This window comes from Struthio camelus, chromosome 3 (assembly GCF_040807025.1).
Source record: "Struthio camelus isolate bStrCam1 chromosome 3, bStrCam1.hap1, whole genome shotgun sequence".
Lineage (NCBI taxonomy): Eukaryota > Metazoa > Chordata > Aves > Struthioniformes > Struthionidae > Struthio > Struthio camelus.
This window is the reverse complement of record NC_090944.1, coordinates 125606181-125628060: the sequence shown is the minus strand read 5'-3', so window position 1 is coordinate 125628060 and position 21880 is coordinate 125606181. Positions and strand designations below refer to the sequence as shown.

The window sequence follows — 21880 nt, the reverse complement described above, 5'->3', positions numbered from 1 at the left end:
CTGATATTGCTTTAGCAAGACAAATGGTAGCCTTCTCTTGTTAAGTGTCTATATAAGCCATAGGAGACATGTTCTCCTCAGTTCATTCAATGATTTGATGGGAAGAATTACATTTTTCCTCTACAGAGCCATTTATAATTTATTTTTAATTTGTATGTATGGTACAGTTTTGTCTGGGGAGCCTGCTCCTGCAGCTCTTGTAATTTAATATTTCAGGAAGATTAAGATAAAAAATGGTTTGGAGAAACTCTTTGACAGCTTCATTACTTAATTCTCTTTCTAACTATGAAAGTTAACCCAGGATTCTGGTTTCCTCCATAGATACGACAGCTTTTTTTGTTTCTGACTCTGTGAGGGATCTCCCTCAGTGACTTGTATTTATATAGCCATTTGACCTATTTCAGGTGTAACAGTTTGTTAGCGTGGATATAGAATGTGAGATATTTCTGGAAAAAAAACTGGTGATCAAACATACGCTTGCGATAGTGACTGCTTATTTTCATACTTTCTCTAAAGAGCCTCAAAGTGTTATCAGCGGAAAGCCTGAAAAGCAATGTTTTCAAAAACTTGTGAGACTGGGAAAACAGAATTTCATTATGTAAGAATGCTTTGTTGCAGCTTCTGTTATCTTACTGTCTAACAGAGACGATGCTTGTGGTTTTGGCTTCTCAGCTCTGCTTTGGCATTAGAAATTGTTCACCAAGATTCTGTATTGCTTTTTGTACTCCTCTGACATGAAGGATATCATCAGATGAATGCCTGAAATCATACTAAAGCAGCTTAAAAAGTCACCATGCCTGAACTGGAGAAGATCCCCATTGCTCTGCCAAGTTGGCAATCAGCTGCATGTACACACATGACGTAAAATAGGTGCACGGGAAGCACCCTCAGCTGGTCCCTGGGACTTCACCCTGCAGAGGCCAGGAGCGCACAATGAACGGTTGCGGCTAGAAGGGTCTGAGAGCACGGACAGTAATTTCCCGCGCATTAGGTCATTCCCAAATGATATCCCTTCCAGCAAGAAGGGGTGTTGGGATGGGCGCAAAGGAATTCAGGGTCTTTTATACGTCACTCATTGGTTTACCTCAAACTCAGGCCCCTATTTACTTAAGCTGTTCAGGACAAGGGTTTCCGATTAGTCTCTATGTCTTATTAGTCTTTTATATCTCATGAGTCTCTGTGTATATGCTTAGCCCAATCTTAGTGGGTCCCAGGAGATCAACAGAGCAATAATAATGTGACTTTGAAGGATCTGTTGGTCCCAAGCTGAGAAAAAGAAATTGCCAGCTCGCAGTCCCTCTCCAAGAGATTGGAATATGAAATAACAACGATGACGGCTCACCATCTGTTCTGCAATTGATATGACAAGGTTGGAGGATCTCAGTCCAGTCCTTAGCAGGTGTGTATCCATAGCATCTGTATCTGTCGTGGCTGTGCTCACTCGTGTGCACAGTCAGCTGTGTAGACAAGGTGAGATTCAACACCCGTGCACATGGCCTTGGCGCGCACCTGGGTGCTCTCTCTTCCAGCAGCAACCTCGTTTTTGAACTGCCTAGAGGTTCTCGTCTTGCTGACACAAGGCAGAGCATTGCGGTAATTTGGATTAAATGCGAGCTACAGAGCAGAATGTTCTAGGGCCCCCACTGATATGTTTTACACCCCTTTAATTGTTCCCTTGACAAGGCACTGCCAGGAAAAGCTTTGTAATAAATTATCCCCATCCTAACAACCTATTAACACCACAGCTGGGACTCTTTCTGCTGGATGCACTCTCCTGCTCCAGTTACACGTTTCTGTGCTCTATCTGTGAACTGCACCAACTTTCCAATTCCACTTTAAAAAGTCAAACAATATTGCACCTGCAAGTCTTAGTTCATTTCGGAGTCCACACTCAGAGCTTCACCAGTCTGTCGACTGTATAGCAAATTGTTGTTAATGCTCCTCAGTGTTTCTATGGAAACACTAAAATGGCTGTTAATTTTAAAACACACAACAGGATATGCCTTCCAGATGAGTTATTTCATATTTGATTGCGCGCCTGCTTTTCTCACCTGCACTAGACGGTTTTGATTGCCTTTAATCTTGCTGGATCACTCCTGTGGCGAACTGGAGCAAGCTGGCTCAGACCTCCTGCCTAGACTTGGCTTGCCTTATGCAGGCAAGGCCTTTACTGGAAAACTGTGCACTGGGAGGTCTGCCTATAACCACGCAGACAAATCTCCCCGGCCTAATTTCACAGGCAGTTGAGATTCACAGCTTTGGTCTTCCAGCTCGGGAGAGCTGAGGCCTGAACTGGAGCAGCGCTGGGCAGGGGCTCCTGAGGGCCCCCTCTTGTTCTTGCGGGCCTTGGCTCTCCACCTGCCCCTTATGGCCAGCCTGGAGGTGTCCATCCGTGTCTCACAAGGGAATAAGAAACAGAGGAGAGCCAAGGGGTGGCGAGGGAAGACCGGGAGAAAACTGGTAAGGTATCCTGTATCTGAACAGAGGAGCAGCTCCCATTTGACCGGGAAGATACTCATGAACACAGGGAAGTGACTGGACAGAAAACGGCCAGGAACTACCGCTGTCCTTGAATTATACAGACTAGCTGGGGAACCTGAACAGCCTTTTTCCTTTGAGCGCTCCATGGGCATCACTAACGACAGACATTTCAGGATCTGCAAAGCCACCCATGCCAAACACCCTTTTCTTCCCCTAGAATACCAAATAGGACTCTCTTAATCTTAGGAGATGCAGTGAGATGGCAAGACAGGAAGCTCCTGAGTCACAGATAACTGCAGGCTGGAGAAGTACTATTGATTTTCCTTGTTCTTGTACTCATCATGAGGCATGCTTTCTTGGCCACTACCCAGGGATGGGACGCTGAGCTAGAAGGACCTTTGCTCTGAGGGGGAATGGCCTTTCTGATGTTCCTGTGTAAAGTATGACAAACTGGCAGTGGCAAAAAACAGCAGAATGTTTTCATCTACAACTGACAAAAATATGTCAGTTCAATCTCCGTTATACTCATCGTTAAAATTCCTGGTACATACATCTGCTTTTGTAATGAAAACAACGGTACTAGTGAAAAGCAAAAATACTCAGAAGAGTGTTTTTTAATAGTTGCTTGATCAGCTGCTGCTTCTAAAGCTGGATTAATTTTCCAGAGTAAAACCACCAGAAAAGGTATAACTGTGGTATTGCAATGAAGAGTCACAGGAGGTGCAATTCCTACCAGAACTTCCTGCAAGGAGTTCGGAGAGCAGTCTGGACCTGCGGCTCTCCTTGGATTATACAGGCTTTTGGAGGATGCGGAGAGCTCATCTTCTTCTGAGCATGACAGCAGCAAACCACAGACATGCTTGTTTACCACTGTGGCTATACAAACTGCCCGGTAGGGAAATAGGCTCTTTGGCCGCTGTCTACTCTCTCTGGGTCAAGACTGGTGTTCCTTTAATAAATGGGATGTTTTCAATATAATTCCTGTGCAGTTTCAAGAGAACTCACCATTTCTTTACTCTCTGTCCTAAAGCATTATATAGTATTGCCGTAATCAATTAAACAGATGCCCAGAGCGAAACGATCTCTGTGTGCTGCTCACTGACTTCATCAGGGTGCTTTTAGTTTTAATTAATTAATATTCCTAGAGTACCTTGTGATCTCTGAGTGAAAAGCCTTATGGCACCCAGATGGAAAGGTGTCTGTAACGTTAACCTTTCTGACAGCAGTGTGAAATGGGAATACTGATTTGCAAGGACAGCTGAGAGTAAATTGTCTCAAGGAGGGGGCCAAGCAGAGAGATAATGCTGCTAGGCACAAAAAGGCAGTGCAGTGATTCTGACTGAATGGTGAATTTGGCCTACTCTCTGGCGTCAACAGGATTTTGTTGCCATTATTAAGGAAATAAAGGTTGATTTTCATGGTCTATGGTTGCTGAAGCCCTTATTACACAATTTATTAAGCGTTAATGGTCTGAACTTTTTTCTGAAATAATTCTGTATAATCAAAAGCTGCCAATTGACGATTGTTAGTTTCAACCTCGTAAAATCTCTTCAAAAAGATTTGTGGCTTTGGTAAGGTACTTGGTGGGGGGGGGGGTAGAAATGTCAAAATTACATCCTCATTATTCTTTCTTATTCAATCACAGGTACTTGAGAGGGACAACTACCCAAGTCAGAAAAGACTAAAAGTCACCTACTTGAAAGTGTGATGTTTTGCAGCACAGAGCAATACAAGTTCAACAGTAGGCTATCCACCTTGAGGAATAGTTAAATTATGCCCTCCCTCCCATCTCAGGGTTCATTAATTTCAGTAGCAGGTGAGATAACATCATTATAAACTAAGTACTAGGAAGCAACACACTCAGTATAAGTGAACACACAGGCTGTTACGCTGTGAATCGTGGCTGTGTGTCAGCGCGAATGGCTGGATCGTGCTGTGTTTGCCATGAGGATCTGCAGCGAAGGAAGTTTGATTTGGAACTTACAGCGGTGAGTGAGTGTCAGGATCTTGGGGCTGGGGCTGAACTCCACAAAAGCACCAATTTCTCCATCCTTTCAGCTGAAAGTGCACACTGAATCACATTTCTTTCAGTAAACGATTCAATAGCTGCTGGCCCCCTGGCCTAAGACCAGCTGGCTGAGAGGAACATGCCTGAGCTTACTGAGTAAGCTGCTGGAGCTGTGTGCAGGGGTTGCTCCACGAGATAAATGCAATTTGTACGTATTTGGGTATACAGATGCTTTAGGTAGAGATGGTAGCATGGCCTGCAATTAAGGTCTCTCTTATTTTTCTGTCTTATGACTTCAGCGCACTTCAGTGATGTGGGCTGATCTTTTGTATGTGGGCTGGTTGGCTGAGGTTGAATTATTTTCGAAGATTCATCTAAAATAGAAAGAGATTAGAGAAAAATACATTGTTTTCTCCAGATTAAGAGATCTTTCTCTTGCTTCTGAAAAACTGTTGCACATCCCTGTCACAGCACCACATCACCTCTCATAAAGAATATAGCTGAAATCCTGGATTCACTGCAGTCCAAGCAAAAATCATCATCAACTTCAAAGGGCATGGCATTTCATTTTATAAGTAAAATGTATAATGCTGTAGTATTTTAGTTTGTTTTGATTGACAAAGAAAGGAACACTAAATTACTTGAAGTCAGCCCTGCTCTTTTCATCTAAACATAGACAGTCCTCAAGGCTTTTCTTCAGGACTGCTCAAAAGAGTTCATTGCTTTCTAGGTAATAAAAAACCCTAAAGCTTTAGATAGGGGTTTTTTTTGCTTTTGTAAAGATAGTTTTGATAACAACTTTATTTTCTGCTCCAGAATTAAAAATTCCAAAGCTCAAAATGGCTGTTTTTTTAATGAAAACCCAGCTAATAATGGTGAAAATGGACCATTGTCTCACAAATATTTTCGTAATAATTTTGGATAACTTGAAAATGTTACGAAACTGCTTTAATTTTGAAGCCATTCAAGCTCTTTTTTGGCTTTGAAGACGTTGGCCATCTTTTTACTTGTCTTATGCCTAAGGTCCGCCATGGAGAGCTTCATCATTTCCCAGGTCTGCCCAAGTGAAGTTATGAGCAGAGCTTCCCTTTCATGAGAAGGGTAAACCTGATTCTGTAGAAGCCAACACAATTCTTTCCCCATTACTATTAACAGCACTTTAAACTATGTGTAGAAATGCGTGCTCCTAGTGAGGCAGTTGTATCAGGAAGTTTGTGGTCATGCCAAGTACTGCTAGAGAATTAAAGAACAGTTTAGCTTTTCTTATAAAATCTCCTAACAGAGAATCACAAACCACTTTTTTATTACTCCGGGTTTTGGGGACTGAGCCAAATAATGCTTAAAAAGCAGATGGGTCTCGGCTTGGTCCTTTTAATGTAAGTTGGATGTACTGTGTCGAGCAAATGCCTAATAATTCTGTGGGTGTTTGCTTAGAAATAGCATTTAGATTAAACACTGCTGCAGTGTCTGTACTTTAAAGGGTCAAACGTTGCTGTTGAATTTGAAAGAGAATGAAATTCAAATGCTTGTGTTGGTCATTTGGAAAAAGCAAAATTTTAAAGATCTCCTTTTAGAGAAGTGTAAGACCACAGCAGATAAAACTCGGGAGTGTGGCAGTGACAACATAGCTTGTGCACTGATGTATATACTAGGAGATAATCCCAACGCGCAAAGGACTGCTCACATTGTTGAGTTATGTTAGGTGAGATCTGTTGGTTCCCGAGATGTTTCTGGGCTGGATGTGCGGCCAAAGATGAAGAATGCTTGCTCTGCTGTTGGAGAAACATATCTGTACCCTTGAACTTTTATATTGTGAAGCTCACTTTGTGATATTAGGTTAATTCAGCTGCCCTAGAGCTGGTCTCTGGGTGGAAAGTTCATACTGGATCCAGCTTTCAGGCATGAATAGCTGCAACCAAGAATTCTGACTCAATCTCAGGCCTAATTTAGCATGACATAGGGCAAAACCTTGGATTGTTTCAGAGCACGTGGACGTGAAAATCGACATTTTGGCAATGGTGCAGCTCTGCTGAGAGTCAGCAGCAGCTCAATACGCAGAAGTCTGTGACAAGGAAATCTTTGTGTCCCATACAGTGAATCTCCTTTTCGCACTCCAGACCAGGACTGGACATTATACCTGTTGACTTTAAATAAAAGGTTACTTTTCATCTGGATACTAGTATCAGCTGTGAGTCAGTTTCCGTAGTCCCTTAGAACAACCTTGCCAAGAGGGTCAGTTATGACACGGGAATTCCTCTGTGTTCATGGCAATATTCTGGAAATCACTGTCCTTACCTTCTCAGTGCTGCCTGAGCAACACAATAACCACAAGACGTTTTGACAGCATCGCCTCTGTATTCTTGGGAAACAGAGTTTGCTGGGAATAGCTCAAAAAGCAAGTCAGAAATCTGAGTTTATAAAAGGGATTCATATTCAACTTATCCGTTCTTCATGTTTTTGTACATTTTATCTTTACTAATGAAACAGTAAGCACGGAGGAATGAGCTGGATTCTGTCGTGTCTCTGGCACCTCCAGCAGAACTGTCAACGAAGCTTTACTTGTAGATTTTCTTACTTGGACGATGTGAGAGACAGAACATGTTTCTCAATTTGGGGATGAGTTTGTGGGTCAGATACTCTGCTGTAAGACAGACTCAATGATTTCAAAGTGAGCATTATGGCACAGTCGTGCTCAAAAAGGCACTCTCCCTTACTACTTCTATCCAACATTTTTCAGTTTAAGCCCTCAAATTTTCAAGCTTCAAAGACAATTGTCAGGGCCATGGGGCCAAATTCTTTGTTAATAGAGTTTGATGCGGCACCAGTTTATAAAAAATTACAGGGCATGAATCTCTTCTTAAGAGACCTGCTGATTTTTCCCTAAGTTATCATGTCCTATTAGGCTTCTCACAGAGTTACTTTTAGTTAGCATTTCAACCAATTTTCATGCACGTACATCTTTCTCTTCTTTCTTTTCAGTACATTCACTTCCTTAATTTCTGCTATTATTGCCCAATGGGCCAGTGGCCCCAGCTCCACGCTTACAGGCTCTCATTCTCTGATTTGCAGCACAGTCAGACATAGGAGGAGCTGAGTAAGAGATAATTTAAATCCTATATTGAAAGGGGTATTAGAGTGGCTTACTCTTCCAAGGGGAAATGCAGAAGACTTATCATCTGCACCTGTTAAACAGGCCAGTATCTGTAGGAATATATCACAAAGTTAACAGCTCATTTGCTAGGGACAATCTAAATTAGAGGAACTAATAATTAGGTCTCTTCCCATTTCAGTTTACCCTCAGTTATATCTAGAAGCAACGGTAGCTGCAGATAGGCGGTACCTATGGAGCGCTCTCTCCCCAGAGAAATCAGATACAGGAGACCATCAGTCTATCACGTCGTGCTGTCAGCCTTGCTGCAAGCTGTGAAGAATTTTCCCTTATAATATAATACCAACTGTCTTAAAAGTGTCTATTTCAAGCATATTTTTGAAGTTGAGTGGAGGGCAGATATACCTTCTGCAGTTCTATGTAAATGTTAACATGCTGAATAGAAAATGTGGTGGCCTGAGATACGTCAAAGTGCTCAGAACGGGATCTCAATTAGATTGGAAGAGAATTCAGGGTCTCTGTTCGCAGAAAAGCTGAAGTCTGAACCTATGAGCCAGGACTGAGAGAGCCGGTCTAGAGCTCCATCTTTGACTTCAAGCTCTAGTTTTGACATACCAAATACTTTGCATGTCATTATTCCCAATGGGATTACCAGTCACTAAGACAAGGGACGTTTTAAATGAAAATGGAAATCCTTTCTTCTCATCTCTGTTTTATGTGCTAATGTGGCATTAGAAGAAAAGGAAAGTTATGAAAGTAAGGAGAGAAATAACACTTCAATTTTGAAGGCATTCTAATTCAGTATCAACCTGGCGGCTATGAAAAAGAGGCTCTTTAGAAGCTACAGTTATGCTACTTCCATGCCATCACCATCTATAATGTTTCATAATGTCTTTAACACAATGCCTCTCGAGGTATAAAGATGTAAATGGCACAGTTACAGGTAAAAGAACACACTGACATTTTTCCAGTAGGAGCAATGAGGTTAAGTAGAGCATTTTAACTCATAATCCATCTTCCTCTCCTCTCCTCTTCTCTTTGAAATTATGATGGAGACTAATGTGTTTTATATACAAAGAAGCTACTTTTGGCGAAGGAAAAACACCTTCTACCTGTTAGGCAATAAACACAACCATGTTGCAGTCTTTTAGAAAACATGTGGGAAATGACTTAACAGATGTGATGCAGTCGATGTTCTGGCACAAATATTGGCATCACTAAGTCACCACTACAGTGCATGGACTTAGCACTGAGGATTACATACTTGGGTGCCACACACAGCTCCTAGGTACTCTGTCACCCACTAAATTCCCCAGGACCCCTGACGCTTCCCCAGGAAGAGACCCATGGGAAGAGACCCTTAGAAACCAATTGCACAAGAGGTTGAAGTGCAGAGGAAAGACCTGGGATTTAGGCATCCAAGTGACTGACACAGCAAAACTCAGCATCTGCCTCTACTCTTGCAGGAATTGTCTTCCACTCAGCACTCCCAGAGACGAAAATGTTCCTGGGATGAAGCACCTTATCCCTATCTTAAGAAAACCCTCAAACAAAAGAACATTCAAAACAAAGGACAAGTATTACCCGCCTGCAGCACCTGTGCTTCAGTGGCTGAGATGCCTGCAGGTGTCTTCCATTTTATCACCTGGAAGATACTGTTTCGGTGAGGCCGAAAGGGTGGACTTAGCTGCTTATGGGAACAGAGCAGTACGAATGGGCTCTTACAGACCTACTCCAGGTAGAAACAGGTGTGGAGGTGAAATAATGTGATCCAGATAACATAACACCTGCTAAGAAAGTCAGATCAAGGCTAATTTCACTGAGAACACGCTGCCAGAATGAAGCAAACAATCCAAGCCGGGACAGCCCATGGGGTAAAACTCATCTCATCGGTAGACTCAATTTCTCTCGTTCAGTGCTATGATACAGCCATAGGACAGCGCGAAAAGGAGGTCTCAGTCAGGGCTTGCACAGCTGTCCTATAGACAAAACACAGGTGAGCCAAGCAAGGTTTCTGGGGTAAGATAAAGACAGCAGGTGAGCTTCCTGGCTCAGATATTAATTAATGATATTTATCTGCGAGGAAAGCCCCAATGGGGATCATTAACAGGGAAGGACTGAGACGAATCCCACAGCGGCACACAAGTATTCCCATCCGAAAGCCCGTGACACCTTTTTCTCACCTGCATCCCATTGCTACTAAAACAATAACCCATTCATTGATAGTCGTGTATCAGGCAAACCACCTTTTGCCATTTCTTTCAGGCTGTCTCCCTCTCCCAGTGTGTTAAGGTTCATGTTCTTATCGACTCTTCCTCCCCCCCTTTCCCCTTCTCTTCTGCACTAAACCTCTTCTGTTCTTCTTCATCTGACAATGGGGACAGTACATAACCAGCAGTGCCATACCCGTTGGGCCTGCTGTTGCTAAGAGACTAAATGAAGAGAGAGAGAGAGACCCTGCCCACACAATTTCCACTACGGTTGCCAGTATTTCTCAATTCTCACAGTTGGTGCAGCCTTGGTATCATCAAATCCATAGGGTTTTTATGGGATATCTCCTCCCCTGACCAGTGCTAATAAGAAAGTTCTGAAAAACAAAAAGTAGCACAATAGAAGGCTAGTCATTAGGAACTTACCACCGATAACAGGTATGTACTACTCTTTTGTGAGGAACCACTAGGGCCAGAATAGGTAGCAGATCTTGGCACAGACAAGAAGGCACACGTAGACACAAGTGTGAGGTTCATAAAAATATCCTTGGAAAGCCAAAGCAAAAGAGGGCCATTAGAAGTCCCAACAACTAGTATAGTGCTGGATTAGACGGAGTCCTGCTCTACTGCCGGAAGTCCCTCCAAATCCAGACAATTATGATTTTATTTCAGGCAGTCCTTTAAAAGGAATTGCGGTATTCAGATCATATATCCTTCCTTTTTAGAAAGCAGGGGAGTTGACTTTGACGCTATTCTGGTAAAAGTCTTTGCCCATAGAAAAGATAGCAAGGTTCAAATGGTTACAGAACTACTGACATGGGGAAATTTGGGGGAAATCTAAAAACTCCCCTGGAGTATTGTTATGTTACTAGACCGACAGGAACCAAATCACTTCTGTCCCTGGTAGCGGTAACAGACTCTTGCAGAAACATAATAGCTTGTGATTGTCAAGTCTGTGTGCTGCCTTTATCTTTCAGGCACACAGCCTACAATTTACTAGATTTTTAGTTCTCCATAAAATTGGCATCAGTGATGACTATGAGTAGAGAGAATTCAGCCATCCTACCAGAAGTAGGACCAGAAATAGCTAGATTGGAAAGCTTTCCTGTTGAACAGAAGTGATACACACAATAGATTGTGGAAACAGAGAGAAGACTGGTAAGATCTCAGAAAAGAGTAACGGTCAGGAACTGGCCTGTGAAAATGTCCAGACCTATGAATTCATTTTGGAGGGTAAACGGAGCTTGGAGTACAGTGGCGAACAGCTTCAGAAGTACTCTTGAGAATTTTGCTAATTAATGAAAGGAGGCAAGAACCACTTTGGGACCTGCCAGTTGGAACCTGGACTTTCTGTGCCTTCTTGGTAAGACCCAGACAGGCATCTTATAGGTCGCCCTGAGAAACTGCACCTTATTTGGGCTTCTTTTGTCTAGCTTCACTAGCCATCCAGCTGTGTCTTTGTCAACAAGGCTGAAAAGCCTTCCCGACTCTCAGATCACTTCTCTCTGCATAAGTATCCATATACACTAATCAAATAAATCATCTCTTGACCTTCTCCTTGATAAGCAGAATAAACGAAGGCTTGTGTTCTATCTCCTGGATCATCTGAAAGTGACTTCAAGCATTTTTAGGATTAGATCTATCTGTCTTGGAAGTATTAAGAACTAAGTCCATTGTGCCTCAGTTGGACCATTACACGGTATCTGTAGCAATTGCAAAGCTTGTCATCACAAGTATTCTCCTTTCATGTGCTAGCAGGCAATTTGGGATTAAAGTCCTGGGCAGACTCCCTGAGGTCAGCTGAAACCTATAATGAGAGACAAAGAAACCAAAGGTGTATGGAGGGCAGATGAGCAAAGCAGTAAGTGGAGACTGACAGAACTATTGCACAAATGCTTCCGCCAATGAAAAAAAAATTATAGATAGCCAAAGAACATGACATGTTTGAGGAGACAGTTCCTCAGAAGGGCAGAAGGCTAAATTATATACAGAAGAAGCAGGCGCTGATAAAACAAATTTTCTGCGCAGTGTTTATACGGAATGGGGAACATGGAGAAGTTGCCAAGAACAGCCATACATTTTCTAGGGAAAAAAGCAGAAATACTGTCAAAAGTTGAGATCATGCCAAAAATAGTTATAAAATTTTTTAGAATGTCACAAGGCTGACAAAACATCAGGGCCAGATGGGATCTGTCTCAGAAAATCAAGCAATTAACTAAAAAAAAATACAGCAGCGTATGAATCAAAGGAGTGAGGTCCATCATGCTTCACCCTGCCAATTTCCCATGGGCAACTGAGCGAAATAAGCCCCGTCTGGCCTCAGTAAGAGGCCGTGATGAACATGCTACAGGAAGGTAAAATTCAGGAGGATCCAGGTTCTCATGGGAAAAACTTTGCACAATTGCAGCCAGTTTAATCCTGTGCATGTGAGGTGGCCATCTTCAGACGCAGAACCTGTCTTTGGGGAACACCTCTGGCCGCAGCAGAGGGACCAAGAGCATTAAAAACCACCCCGAGGGGCCACAGGAGAAGAGGAACTGGTGGGCTGGAAAGGTGCTAGTGCATTTGAGGTTTATGAGAGATCCAAGAACCAGGAAGAAACCCACAGCTTGACTTCCACAGTGAGGGGGAGGATACGGAACGGAGGTACTAATTAAGGACACACAAGAATCACTCAGGAAGTTATGACTTCATTAATGATAATGACTAGACAGAGAATCATACTTAACAAATCTGTTGGGCATGGATTTTCCAGCTTAATTGGACATTAGAAATGCTCTTTTAAATGCAGTAAAATCCAATATAGAAGTCTGTTCAACAAGTAAGCACATAGGGGCAAAAGTTCTCAAGTAACTAGAGAAAGGGTTTAATATAAGAACAGAGGAACCTTGGATGTGAACTGGTCTTGCAGATAAACTACTCAGATGCTTAGGGTGAGATCATGGGATTGAATCTTTCACCCTCTGGTGAAATGATTCAGCAAGGCAGGTCTTTACAACCACATCATTAATAAGTATTCCAGCTGGCTCAGACAGCATTCCTACAGAGCCCTGGAGAATTGCAGGCTGGAGTGAAATTTTGTCAGCTATTTGTGACACAGACCTCAATGCATATTTCCTCAGCACAAACCAGTTCCCTAGGCCTCTTTCAGTGCACAAAAGCGCTTTGGGTTGCAGAGGGTCATCACCAGCTACCCTCTCACCATAAAGGAAGTTCTGAAGCCCATCTTCAGCCACAGCAAAAAGCTGAATCAACACTAAAAAGGCAAAGAGAAAGCAGGCATTTTTATCCAAGGGTGGAAAACTGCAGACTGTCCTCTCTCCTTGTGCCTTTCAAAACCGAAAGCAGCTGTGCATTTTTTTTTTCCTTGAGCTCACCAGCATCCTCTATCCAGAATCCATCTAGCTGTTACCCCTCTTTGTCTGGGAAATTAGAAATGTAATAATCCCCACTGTGAGCACCTCTTTCAGGGCTTAGAGGATATTCCCTGCCAAAGTTCCCATTGTGCTTGACTCAGGTCCTCTAAATCAATGTACCAGGAACACCTTTCCCTTGGATGAGAATAAATCACAAGGAGATGAACAGATGCAATATTAATCCTGTTCTAGATTAAAAGGGATTCAAGCAGGTGCGTTTTTTTATGTCAAGGAATAATTTAAAATAATCTTCCAAATCCAGTAGGAGTGGAAAGAAGTGGATAGATATCAGGAAGAATATAAATATACCTTAGGGAGCAGTGGCTTAGATCGATAGTGCATCGACAGTATGAGAACTCTTTCATAGTTAGATGAATTGTTAAGACAAATGAGGAACCAGGGGTCACTGGCCTCCTTCCCTACATGGCTTTCCCTGAGTCCTCTTACAACAGGGCACTCAGTCCCTCTGCATCACTGCCTGAAAAGGAGTTTCTGTCATTTTTGCCTTCTTGGTTGCAATAACCTTCATTTTTACATTCCCAGCTCTTGTCAACATTCATTAGGTGCACTGCGCTTCAGATGAAGCTTTGCAATTTCCTCTTTTGCCTGAACAAGCTTAAAAACTAGCATTTTTCTTCTGTCTCAAGAAGAAAATAGCCATGGAACATTGCTCTGATCTGGGAGCTCTCTGTTACTTGTTAGTGTAGTATTTGCAAAGTGATTGAGTACGGTCTCAGAAAATTAAGTCCTCTGCTCGTCATATCAGAGATAAGGACGTGGCAGTATCAGAGAAAATTCCTGCTGCAATCAGTACTTGACAGTGCGTAGGTGAAACTTCTCTGAAACGTAGCCATAGACCTGCTGAAGCATATGTGGCCACACCAGTCTCTAGTGACTGGAAGCAGAGGACATAGGTTTTACATAGTTTCTTGTTACACCTACGAGAGATTGTGCTCACAAGTTGACTGGCTGTTGAGTCCTATCCTCACCACTGGATTATATCATTAAAATGTTTCACGGCCCATCAATAATCTAGAGAAAGCATTTCTCAGGCAAAAACCTTCATGTGCCCTCAGCATATCTCACTGAAACACTTATACGCCTGTGTGGATATCTGTGCCTTTGAACAGACCAGACATCTATTACTCTTCTGCTAATCACTGCACAAAAGCCATCAGTGTGGACCAAGAGCCCAGGCAGCCATGTGTAAGACAATATAAAACTTCTTTATGCTCTATGGTATAAAACTCGCCATCCCACTGGAAATCCCTGAACTGTCCAGCAGTGCTTGCCACATAGACTTCAGTATATCCTTTGCGGTAGAACATACTTTTGAAGAATCTACATGAAGGCTTGTGTATGCACCACAAAACACGCGCACCTTTACATATGGCTACTTGTCACTATGGACTACAACAGCAGAGCTCAAACAGCAAGTGTTTAGCACTTTTGCCTTTGGGGAATAAGCTGTAACACACAGGTGTTTGTCCATTTCTTTTTAAATTAGAAAGACATTCCCAAAAAACATTGCTCTTTACTAAAGAAACTGGATGTTTGGAGAATTGGTACTGGGTTACAAACACTTCTCTCTAAATAGTTCATACGTATATCAGGTTTTTTATGACCAAAAGTCTGACAGTCTGATATCTGTTCAGATGTGCGCTATAACACATTAGCTGCTGATTTCAGTCCAATCGACATTACAAATGCTACGGGCAACAGAAGGACAAGAACTGAATAGCTCATGCTTTTTGGACTTCTAACTCATTCTTAAAATCCCTCCAGATCAGGCATAGAACAGTATGAGAAAAGTATGCATTTCAGCTGTTCTTGTGTTAGTAAATAAAGGATTTCACTCCTCACAGCTGCCAGAGAGATGGGTACCTTTTTCCAGGATCAAAATTTATATCTGCTGGCAAATCAGCCTCTGTCAGCATCATGATTCAAATGAATCGCTAAGAAAGGGGAGCAGCATATGTTTTTCTATTTCACAGCTTTCTGGAAAGGCTGTCTTACAATACATAACATTTAATCCTGTCTGAATCAGTTTTTATTGAGCATAAAAAAGTATTAGATAAGTGGCAAGAAATTTGATCTGAGGAGTAATTTTGTTTAAGGCAGAGCATGATGGCTCTGCAGTAGTTCACCCGATAGACTCTCATGTTGCTCTCAAGTCACAGATCATAATTTGCTTCCTTCAGACACAATCTGAGAGAAATGGTTTGTACACGAAAGGTTCCTGTCTCATCTCACAGTCGTATTAGCAAGCATCTGCAAAAATAATGACCTTGAGGGGTCAATCCAAGTCTACAAAACAGGGTTAAGAAGGAATGGAATCCCACCTGCCCGAATGCAGCTTACGCTGGAACTCAGACCCCCTAAATCCACTGCAACCCACATGGTAATCCATTCCTCCTCCTTACCTTTCAGGATTGCTTAATCTTTTAGGCATTGATATTAAGAGGTGCCTCCCCACATAGCCTGGATATTTCCTGATTACTTAATTTTCGTTGCCCGCTGCTGCTCGTTGGTGCCTCCTCTATGGAGACTGGTGTATCTTTCCCTACTACACTTGGGCAGAGTTCAGAAGCCCAAAATAAACCACAGTACAAGTCCCTCAGAGAAGCCAGGATCAGATCATGACAAATTTCATCTTCTGTGGTGGTAACAGTATTCAGCTTTTTAACAACAGTCTAGGGCAGAATACACTCACGCAGAAAATGGAAGACATAGAAACTTGGTTCTACTTTGCTTGAAGGGTACTGATCTGTGAAACGTTTGCCCTCTGAAAAGTGGGAAGCAGAGAGGATGCTAACTGGATGAAGATATATGACATTTCCTGTTGGCTTCTCCCATTCTTAACTGAAGAAACAGACGCTGAACTCAATCAGACTTGCTAACTCCTGGCTTATCTCAGGTGCTGCCCCTCCACTGACTAACAGGAAACTCACACGCTGTGTTAGAGAAATGGGATTGTTGTGTGTGAAGTGCCTTAAATTTTGGCAAGGTAGTGCCTTAAATGCAATGCATGGGACTTGTGATAGTTCTGGACTGCTACGGATGGATCAGAATCTGGCACAAGAGGTGACAAAATTGTGTCTGTCTGTTCTGTGTCTTTCTTCTGCAAACTATTATACTGAGAGGGGGGGAAAGTTTATAAATCAAATGGAGGAGCAAGCTCTGGTCTTGGATGGAAAGAATGTGTTAGTGTTTGAACAAGGCCGGGCCTGGAAGCTGTGAAGCAAGGCAGAAGAGGAAAATGTATCATCAGATGGAGATACTGGGAGTGGCTAGGCAAGAAGATTGTGACCAGTGGGAAAAAGACCAGGGTAAAAAAGGAGACTGCATTTGTGAGGTGTAGGATTGAGCCTGGAAAACACAAACAGTTTAAAACAGCAAATCTTGGGCATTTCCAAGCACAATAACTACTTTTCCTGAAGCAACCTATCTACTATCATGGTATAAGAGGAATGAGTGATCCAGGATACTAAAAGTCACAACAGCTAACTCCTAGAAACCACCTCCTGGTCACAGTCAGAAAAATCAAATGCCCAGGAACATCATATAATGCCTGTGATCAATAATTATCTCAGGTTGGAGAGGAGAAGCCTGCTTAAATCAAAGAGCATGAAGGAAGAGCATAGGAACATTAGCAGAATAACAAAGAGATCTGTGAAGTGTTGTAAGGTAAAATGTTCCACAGAATAAAGGGACTGTAAAAGGGGGGAGAAAATAAGGTTAGGCTTAGAGAAAGGAGTAAAAGGAACTTTTCAACAGAGTTAAAAAGAACCTCTATAAGCCGAAATAGGGATAAGGATGTTCAAGGCTGTTAAAAATTAAGCAGTGGCAAAACAAATGGACTAGGCCTTAACATTACCAAGTGGTCATTTGCACAGACAAGATCATTGCATGTGGCACTGGTAGCTGCTGATGTAATATCCTTTAGCCTTCCGGTGTTTTCCCTGAGTGCCTTTTGTTTTCATGATAGAAGAGGAATGAGGAAAATATGGATAATTTGAAATGAATCGAACAAGCATCTAACCAAGTCATTCCCTTTTTTCCCTACAGATTTTTGAGAAGTCTGGAAGGAGATTAAAATCTGCCTCTAAATTTTGTCACTCAAGTCCTTCCCCACCGAAAAAGTTCTTGAAAGGGAAGAAAAAAAGAAAAAGGAAGAAAAAAAATTATTTCAGTGGCAGAGAACTATCAATAGGACATGGCTCAGAGTGAAAGAGTCCCATTTGAAAAGCAGTTGGTGTTAGTGGACAGGCAAGGTAAAAATTGATTGTAGTTAGGTTGTTTTCTTTATTCCATGTGGTGCAACTCTCTGACACTACTGAGGGCTAGCTAACATCTTTGTTAACCTGTAGCTGTGACAGGTAAGTTCTAGAGTGAATGTCTCTGAACACTTAGAGGTCACGGTAAAGATGCTGCCAAATGGGTCATTTAGACAGATGCAGGCTGACAACAAACCTAAGCCACGCTAGCCTATGCCAGCAAGAAGCAACTGAACTGGTGACAGACCTAAAGCCAGGATGCAACCATCGAGGGACTGAACTCCAGATCTCCATTCCTGTCTCACAAAAGGACTGTTGTAAAACCCTGAGTGTAGGCAGACTGAGGCTGGAGAATTTAAAGCACAAACCCTGAGCCAGCTGCTCTAGCTTAAGGTCATCTCTCTTCTCAGACTCCAAGACTACTGACGTTTGACTGTCACTACTGGAAGGTACTTTCCATAACAGGGACCACTAGAAGGGTCTGGCATGTTTATGTGGGAAAAGCCTTCCTGGCTGGCACTGGACTTGAAAAGCAAAACATAGCAGAGAAGAACCAGGGGCCTTTCAGTATCATTACGTGTTTATTGGATGCTGTGTTGTTTGGGCTCCTTACATAGGGAGTAAAAGCCATTGCAATCGGAGCATCTGTTGTTCTTTCAGGATAAGTTGGATGACTCTTAACGGCTAAAAAAGGTTTGTGCTTGGAGAACTGCTTACGGGTGGTAGTTCTGGGCTACCCTAGTGTCCATACAGTGTTTCTCCAGTGCCTGTCCTCTTTTCCCATCTGTTCTGTCCTTGTCACGATAGGAATAGATTCCCCCGAGTGTCTGCTCCCACTTTCTATGGTCAGAAGGTTTACTGTGGATTTTCTGTCTCTGGGCTGTATAGCAGGGCTAGAAACATGGACTAGGAGAGGCTAAAGACCCTGGCACAGACACGTGGGGTTGATGTATAACAATCTCAATCTCCTTGGTGGAAGAAAGACTGCATGGATACTATGAGCTAGGAAGAAGGAAAAACAGCTATATGCATTAAATCAAGAGAACTGGCAGTGATGAGATCCTAGGACTTCCTAGAAAGTTATTCTGTGATAGTAGGGTAAACTTACGCACCCAGCTGATCTTTAACTTGCCTTTGGCCTAGTAGCATTTCCCCTCCCCTAGTCTAGGGTCTAAATAAAAAGGTCCATACCTGTAAAATGTTTGAAATGAAAATGTTTGAAATACCTGAAAATGTTTCCACTGTGGAAACCTCCAAAGGAAGGAAAAGCTCCCATGATAAAATCTCACGTCATTGCTCCTTGAAAATCAACTAGTGGCTGTAACAATGAATGCCTTCTCCTGCTCTCACTAGGAGATCTCCCGCTCTGAGTGGGAATTTGGTGTCCATGAACCATATATCTTCCAAGTCTGACTCACATAAAATTCTTGCAACGCTGACCAAAGCTCCACGACATACTTCCCACAGCAACCTCCCCAAGCAGTATATCTAACCTCAAGGATGTCAAAAAAAGACCACCAGCTTCTGTCTACTAGAAGGTCCAGCTTAAATCTTGATAGCACTAAGACAAGGCTATTTTAGAAACACTTTCTCTGTTCATGCTCTTGGTATCTGCTCTGCTTAACAAGGACACGGCAACCACATGTACTCTTTTTAAGACTAAAAGGAGTCAGGGACCAGCCTTCTTTGGTGTTAGGAGCTAGAAGAGTATGGAAAGCCTACCCATCTACATAAGATCTGCAGTCTTCTTGCCCTCTCGGCCAACTGCAGTGCCCACTCTTTCATCAGACATCCAGGGGTAAGGTATCTCAACTTCCTAGACTACTAAACGTATCTCCTTAGGCACAGCTACAACGCTGATCTTTATTTTTACGGTGTTTGCCTGCTGCAGCACTACTGTGCGGAGCAGTCTGGAGAAGGCTTGGTGACTGTGCGTCTCTAGTTCTGTGCGTCAATACACTGGCGCTACAAGGACGTGCCAGGAAAATTCTGCAGTCCGAACTACAGTTTGAATACAGATTCGTCTTTACGTGTTTTGTTTCAGTTGAAGGCTAATAATGTTATGTGTAAGTAAATTCGTTTGTTGTGCTGTTTTCGTGCTGAGAAGTGAAACAAGTATTAAAGATCGAATTTGAAGAAATCTTAGTATTCCCAAATCTTACTACTTTTTATAAGTGTTAACCTCATTTTTCTCGTAACAGTTCGGCACTGGGTCACATTTTTTTTACCTAGATCCCAATCTAGTTTTTCACTGATGACTGTCTTTCCTCACTTAAGCTCTCTCGCACATAGGACTTTGCCTCCTAAGTAATGACAAGCACGTAGCACATGGGTGCTCAATATGAGATGTTTTGCATGGTTATCATGCATTACTTGAGGAGCATGGGACAATTGCAACACAGTAATTTTGCTACCCAATTTGCTTGTGTAGAGAAGATTGGAAATGCCACCACTTGTTACTTGATGGTATCTTTAATATACAGCGAGAGAGTCGTAACTTTTGGCTTAGGTGCCTGAAAAGTTCCACGAATGCTGGCAGTGCAGAATTAACAATGCAGTTCAGTCTAGAAGTGGCTGCATTCAAATAATGGGTAGAGTAAGCCTTATATATTGCTGACTTATCTTAAAGAGGTAAGTGAATTAACTTACATTTGTCAAACAGTTTGAGATATTCCAAGAAAATGTTCCATAAAAGCACAAACTGTTATTAAGCATTTCTGACAAAATAATGTTTTAATTAATCTTAGTCTCTCATTTTGTATGTGGGCTACTTTCACAATGGCTTTTTGCCGACTTTTAATGTAGGTAATGTGGGCTCACCCACACACCATTCCTAGAACCTATATCAGTTTATCATCTGGTCAAGGGTATAGAATTATATCACTGCAAACTTCTGATAGCGTTCCAGCTGCGGATTCGGCTTTGTACAGCCTCTAGTTAGTCGACAGTCGTGCCATAAAATTTGTAACCTGACTATAGTTTCATCAACCAGCAGAGAAAGGGAGAATTCCTAACAGTTCCACTAGATCTTTTTAAAGGAAAGGTGCAGCCCTCCAATAACTTTGTGTCTAGGGAACATAATAGGCCATAACTTTGTGTCTAGGGAACATAGTAGGTTGTCAGGAACTATTTCGATAGAAATAAATGATGTCACCACAAGAATTTTAACTAGCCAAGCCAGGTTGGCTAAAATTCTCCAGTAACATGTCTAGACTGTGTGTTTAATCCAAAGGAAGTTAAAAAAAAATTGGATGAAAGACGCTCAGAAAACAAACCAACCAACCCCATAGTTAAGAGGGATTTACACCAACTGTCTATGCTTTTAGGGTTCAAAACTCAGGTAGTGGAAAAATTAAATATATACTCTTGCAACTACATTCTGTGCCCGTGTCATTAAGCTACTTTACCTAACTATTTCTGTTGTACTAGTTTCAGTGAAATTGGTCAAATTGTTGAATCACGCAGGTGCGGTTCCAGCGGCGCGCACAAAACCCTTCAGGATTTGCTGGTGGGATTTAAAGTCCTCGCAGGAATTCCTTAACGCTTTCAAACGTACAAGACGACACAGGCTATCCGCCATCGCTGATGCGTGTATGTCACGCTCACGTTTTGTACCAGGATTGCTGCCTTTGCTCTTTCTCCCCGTTTCTTGGCTGAACCCTACCCACAACGACTCGCCTCATCACCGCGTCTAAGAACGGACACGTCCAAGTGCCCTTACCGTTTCATCCATTACACTGCCTGCTGAGCAACAGCCACCCGCCCGAGCGGGATATCGCACCTGGTGGCGGCACCGCTGGGAATACTTCCACGCCGCTCCAAACCGCCGGTAACTTTCCAGGGCTATATTTTCCTTCCCTTTCCTTTTTCTTCTCATTTCCGCGGCTCCCTTCCCTTTTCCACCTCTTCCCCCTCGACAGCAGTGTTTCCTCAGGCAATAACGGAGCAAGCGCGTGGGTTTAATTCACACTTTCTTTACACCTGCAAAGAGCAGCTATTATTTTAAAGTGCGGGAAGGGCATCCTCGGCGCGCTCTTCTCGTGCCGAAACGGATTTTCCCCCCCTCCCCGGCGATTAGATTACGTAGCCCCTGGTCCTGTCACGTTTCAGAAAAAAAAAAAACAAAAAACCCCAAAAGCAAAAACAAAAAACCACCTACAGAAAAAAAAAATCCCCCAAACAACCCTCCCCCAAACGCGCTAGTTTCACGCGGCGCCCAGGTGCTGTTTTTAACCGACGCCGTCGCGCACGCGGCAGCCGAGGCGGGCGGCCGTTACGCTGTGGTGGCCGGCGCGGGGGGGGGGGGGGGGGGGAACGGCCGTGAGGGGCGGCGCGCGGCGGCGGGGGGGGAGGCGGCACGAGGCGCCCGCGCGCGCGTG

The 21880-nt window shown here is 42.9% G+C and overlaps 1 long non-coding RNA gene across 1 annotated transcript in view; it reads right to left on the bottom strand.

Annotated features, from left to right (window-relative positions):
* LOC138066874 (uncharacterized) overlaps nucleotides 1-21880 on the bottom strand; it is an 82123-nt gene that overhangs the window by 33203 nt on the left and 27040 nt on the right. The gene's annotated exons all lie outside the window — the stretch shown is intronic.